The sequence below is a fragment of the Peromyscus eremicus genome, chromosome 4, assembly GCF_949786415.1.
Source record: "Peromyscus eremicus chromosome 4, PerEre_H2_v1, whole genome shotgun sequence".
NCBI classification, from domain to species: Eukaryota; Metazoa; Chordata; class Mammalia; order Rodentia; family Cricetidae; genus Peromyscus; species Peromyscus eremicus.
The window spans coordinates 3,811,405-3,817,179 of NC_081419.1; the positions used below are offsets into that span (position 1 = coordinate 3,811,405).

At 52.0% G+C, this 5,775-nt stretch overlaps 1 long non-coding RNA gene across 1 annotated transcript; it reads left to right on the forward strand.

Moving 5' to 3' along the window:
* The first annotated feature begins 2,127 nt into the window (after window positions 1–2,127).
* Window positions 2,128–3,336, forward strand: LOC131907951 (uncharacterized). Its single transcript, XR_009378508.1, has 2 exons — window positions 2,128–2,601; window positions 3,186–3,336. It is a non-coding gene; the product is annotated as an uncharacterized LOC131907951 (long non-coding RNA).
* Window positions 3,337–5,775: the final 2,439 nt, after the last annotated feature.

The window sequence follows — 5,775 nt, forward strand, 5'->3', positions numbered from 1 at the left end:
AGAGCTGTGGTGTTTTCTGTTTGGATGGTCTCGATCACTGTCTGTGACTGATGTGTGTCAGTGATGGTTTGGGGAGAGGTGTCGAAGGGACAGGATAGTAGTTGGAGAAACTGAAGAAACTTCATTCTGGGAATGAAGTGGGGAGGAGGGGGTCAAGGCTGGGATGGAGGTGGGATGGAGGACCCCAGATTCCAAGCCAACTTTTTTTTTTTTTTTAGACAGAAAATCACCATGTTTCCTAAGCTAACTTGCCTCAAACTCAGTCTCAGGTACCTGCCATCATACTTCCCAAAGCCACTTTTTGAGACAGGATCTCACAACATGACCTCGGCTTGCCTAGAGTTTGTTATGTAGACCAAGCTGGCTTGGAACTTACAGAAATCCATCCACTTCTGCCTCCCAAGTACTGGGATGAAAGGCATGCATTGCCGCACCCAGCCTACTATTCTATTTGACTGGCATAATAACAGAATCACACTTAATATTCTAAAAGTAGCTGAGATATGGTGGTCCATGCCTATAATCCCAGCATTTGAGAAGTGGAGACAGGAAGAAGAGGAGTTCAAGGCCAGCCTTGGCTATATAAGGTACTTAAGGCTAAACTGCTAAACTGGCTACATCAGACCCTGTCCATAGATAGATAGATAGATAGATAGATAGATAGATAGATAGATAGATAGATAGATAGACAGACAGACGGGCAGATAAAAAATAGCTGCAGAATGAGTTCAGAATTGGGCAGCTGTTCCTTCCAGGTGAGTGGCAGTCAGCGGGACTAAAGGTCAGGTCAGGGGGGTCAGGGGGGCCACTCCGCCACCTCTCTTTCCCTGTCCACCTACATAGCTCGGTTCCTTTGGATTTAAAGTCAGGTAAGGGGGAGGAGAAGTGGAGTCTGGACAATACTTCAGATCTCTTTCCTTCTGTCAGGGCTCCAGACAACCCCCTCTGGTGTCAGGGTCACTGCAGTTTCCTGACTCCCCCGGAAGTCACAGCTAGTCTTTGTGTACAGGGACTCCTTTGGTCTTGGTGTCCAACCATAGCCCTCATGTTGTATTCAAAAGCCAACCACTTCATGGAAAGGAAAGCTAATGACATGTCATGATGTCCCAGTGGTGCCACTGTGAGGTGAGATATGCTGCTGGGACTTGGGTCCTGGCCTGGAGGAGTCCCTTTACTGCTTCAGGTGCTGTTCTGAGACCATCACTGAAGTTCACCAAATGGGCACCACACAGACCCACAGCCTAAAGCTGGTGCCACAAACCTTTAAATGACCCCTCGTGTTGCCTCTAATTCCTAGCTTCCACAGGGTTGGGGGGTGGAGGAGTGGGGTATGTATATGTGTCATTGTGTCCAGTCCCCTGCATCTGGGGGTCCACCCAGGCCAACCTCTGCTCATAGATAAGAATCAATCCAGATTTTTTAAAGGCACCTGCTCTGGGGGTGGATTCCCCCTGGGGATAATCAAATATTTATTTATTCATGGCCTTCTGTTGGGAGGGGAGGCCCTTCCACCCCAGCTCAGCAGAGGCCAGCTGCCTCCTCACTCCTTCCCACTGGGGCAGTCAGGAGCGAAGTGGCCTGGCCCTGGGCAAGTCACTCCACTTCTTTTAGCCTCAGTTTACCAACTTTAAAGCAAGGTTAATGATAAACCTGCTTTGTGAGGTTGATTGGGGTTTAAATGATCAAAGGGGTTGAAATCCAGAAAGGGCTTAGTAAGCAGGGCAGTTGGCACCTGGGAAGTGCCAGCCAGCGTGTAGCAGGGACATGCTTCCTCTCTCCACCACCGACATCTTTGCAGACTGGATCTCACTGTGTTACCCAGGCTGGTCCCTGACTCCTGAAGCTCAGGGGAGCCTGTAGCCCCAGCCTTCAGTAGATGGGCCTCCTCCAGGCGTGTGTCCCCCCCACCCTGGCCATTGTCATTATTGAAACCCTCCTGCCACAAGGACAGATCCTTCTGCTTTCAGAATTGTTGTTTATTTGGCGTCTTTATTACAGATGGGGAAACTGAGGCCTGAAGTGGGGAAGGAACTATTCAGGGTCACTTAATAGAGTCATGGGAGAGTAAGAAGTGACTCTCAAAACTCCTTCATTCTTAGTTGGACTCTGTCTCTTCCATCCCTCTGCCTCAAGTTCTCCCCAGGTGTGTCCTGGCGCAGAGTGGGCCTGGGCAGAACCTGGGAGAGAAATGAACAGAACCTGGCCGTGGAATAGGCTCCGAGGCCAGAGCGTTCTCAGCCTCAGCCCTTTGTCTGCGGCTTTGTGATGGTAAGTGCTGCTCCTAAATCAGGTCTGTGACACTGTTATTGTTGCCCAGGGCGCAAAGAGTCTAAACTTTTCCCCTGAGGTCAAGAATGTGGCCAGTCCCCAAGCCGCCCAGAGCAAGGCCTGGGTGGCTGGGGGTGGGGCTGGGGCCTCACCCTGAGCCCGGGCGAGATGTGTGGAGGGGAGGGGGTCAGGAGGAACAAAACGCTTTGAAATGCCTCCTCTCCATCACTGCCAACATTGTCCGCTGCCCGCGGGGGGCCTGGCACCGCCTCGCCGGGGCTCCGGCCCCCAGCCCTGGCCAGGCCTGGCCCAGCATCTGAAAATGGACAGAAGGTTATTGTCCCTTCCCGCAGCCCTTTGTCTGCCCCAGTTCCAGATGTCTAGGCTGGGACCAGGGAACTGACCCATGGTGGGCAGAGAGGAGGGGACAAAAGGGGAGAACACGGGTCACTGCATCCTGAGGAGTCGTTCCCAGACCCTGAGATCCCACCCAGCCGCAGCCAAGTCACCTTCTGGGCCAGTTTCGCTTTGGGATTGTCCCTATTCCTTGGCCCTCTCCCCAGAGCAGGTTCCGGTCCCTGGAGAAAAGGCACATGGGGTGTAGAGTTAGAACAGGGGGCCTTGGGAGATCCAAAGGCAGGCCGAACCCCTCTACCCAGGTAACTGCCGTGACCTTGAGCCTGCTTTCCCTGTGGAGGGGACTCCTGAGCCAGTAATGACAGAACTCTACCTACCAGCGCCACTCTGAGCCTGGAGGCACCCATGGTGGAAGGGTCTCTCTGCCCCTTACTGATTGTGGTCAATAGTCATACTGGCAAGATGGGACATTTCACACCAATCCTCAATTGGGTTGTGGGCAGACCACTTTACCTGCATTGTCAAAACCAAGGGCAATTAATCTTGTCTCCATTTTCCAGCTCTGGAGACAGAAAGGCTGAGAGGGAGTCACTAACCCCAAGCCAGGCAGCCAGGAGGCAGCACAGCTGGGATCCTCGCCCAGGCCAACCGCAGCACCAGGAGGAGTAATCACTAATAAATACTTGGAAGGTGCCTTGGCCCAACTCTTCATCTGGGACTAGTGGTGTTAACTCCATCCGTTGGTTTTCCCGTTTCACAGATGGGGCTCCCAAGCCCAGACCTAGGAAAGAGGGCTCAGGGGGGCCTAAATAGCCACTCAGAGGGCCGTTCTAGAGCCTCTGAACGGGCTGAGTGAGCAGCATCCGACCAGCTCTTGGTGACTGAGACTCTTCACACCTTGGGTTTCCTCTTCTCTCTTCAGTAAATTCTCCCCTATGCCACAAAGTTGTCAAAACGAAGTCAAATGAGTTGTTAAGGCATTTAATTAAACTCCTGGTGGCTTTAAGGCTAACAGGAGGATAGCTATTATTATAATTATTCTCAGTGGGGATTGGTAACATTTGAACCTCACTTGGATTCACCTGGGGACAAGGCTCTGTGTGGAGGGGCATGCTAGTTGTTGAGCGGGTTGAGGACAGCCATACTTAGCCTTCTTGGGATCTCTAGAAGTCTCTGCTAAGTCTGGGGAATGCAGAAAGCTGGGAGGCAGACGCTGCTGCCCGAACCCGAGGAGTTAACCACTCCCAGGCCCTGGCCAGTAGGGCTGCCACGCTGCAACCTAGAAACGATTTTAGCAGAAGAGCCAGGGCTACTTCTGATGGGCAAAACAGCTGGCTGCTTAGGGAAAACAGCTGGCCTAGTCCCAGCCTCCTAAGAGCAGAGGCAGAACCTCGGAGGACAGAACCACATCTGGGGGTTCTCAAAGAGGAGGCATAGTCAAGGAGGGTGGTTCTTCGGAGCATGTGGGTGTGTTGGGTGGATACCCTGGAGACAAGAGGGGTGTGGACCAATTTCTAGAGCAGAAGCCAGAGTATGCTAAGTTTAAACAGACTAGGCAAGAGTGTCTCCAGTTGGGATCTGGGGTCTCAATCGTCCCTCAAATAGGACAGATGAAGGACAGAAGAGCCTAAGGTGGACAAGTCTCTGCTCTACCCTGGGTCATCTTGGAACTAGGCTTGGAACCAGAGGTGGGAATGGTACCCAGGCTGGTGCTGGTCTCTTGGTCTGTTCAACTGCACCCAGAACCAAGAACAGGGTGAAGGCTCATCCTCTGGCCAGGATCGTGGGCTTCTGTGACCACAGAGCAGGACAGGGGCCCAGAGAGCCTCCAACCCAAGAGCCGGGAAGCTGACACTGGTAAGAGCTCCATCCAAGCATCCTCCCTGCTTCGAGTGCCCATCCCCAGCATACCTGAGAGCCAGGCTGTGAGAACTTCCAGCCTAGAGCTGTGATGAAGCCCTAAGCCCTGGCTACCCCCAACCCTTGGCAGGGAAGTAGTGCCTGGGACCAGGATAGACAGGTTGAGCAGGATAGGCAGAGGGTTATAACCGCATGTGTCAGGACTCCATCTGAGCTATTTACTTCCAAGTCCCAGAGGCCTAACACCCCTAACTCTTCTGTGACCAGGGGGATCTCCTCTAGCTCACCTCCTGAACCCTCCAGAGTTAACCCCTTCCAATCTGAATGTGTCAGCTTTTGGCTGGTACATTTTTCTGGTATCATCTTTTCTTCCTGGTAAAGGACATGCCCATGAGCACCAAGCCTTAGGTTCCCAGTGGGATGTGGACCTTGGGGGAAGGGGACGGTTCTTCCAGGGTCTCCAGTTCAGGATGTCCATCTGGAGCCCTGGGGTACTGGCGCCACCACATGGTTTTGTGCAGAACTACAGTGGCTGAGGGGCACAAGAACGCTGAGGGGCAGAAACCCTGAGCATCAGTTGCTGCGTCTGGTCCAGCGCCTACTCAACCAGCTGGGCTCCGGGAGTAACGACTTGCCAGGCACTTTCCAGTACCTGACATAACCCAGAACGTCAGGGCTCAGCACACAGTTCCAAGCTCAGCCTGAGCCGGAATTACCTGGAACTTTAAAACAGATGGCATGTGGGGAGAGGGTACAGGTCAGTGGTAGAATCTAGCATGGATCTCTGGGTTTGACCCCCAGAACCCTAAGAAAAAAGCCAGATATGGTAGTAAAAACCTGTAATTCCGGAACTCATGAGTCTAAGGCAGAAGGGTAAGGAGCTCCTGGCCATTGTAGAGTACATAGTGAGACTGTCTCCAACAAGGAGGGAAAAAATTAAATAGGAAACTGTTCATTTAATTCTACACCAGACTTTCAGACTTCCTAGGTATAGAGATGGGGTTGATGTTTGCTTTGTTTGCTTTTATTTTTATTTTTTTAATACGGTAGGGTCTTGTTATGAAGACTGGATAGAACATGTTGTGTAGCCTATGCTGACCTAAGACGCTCGGGCCTCCTGCTTAATCTTGAGAGGGCCAAGATTACAGACCAAGATTACAGATCCTAGCTTTTGTGTTTTGATGGAAGAGAGGGGAATGGATGGCTGAGACAGGATCTTATTACATAGCCCCAACTAGCCTTGAATCTGTGACAGTCTTGCTTCATTAAGCCTCCTGAGTGCTGGGATTA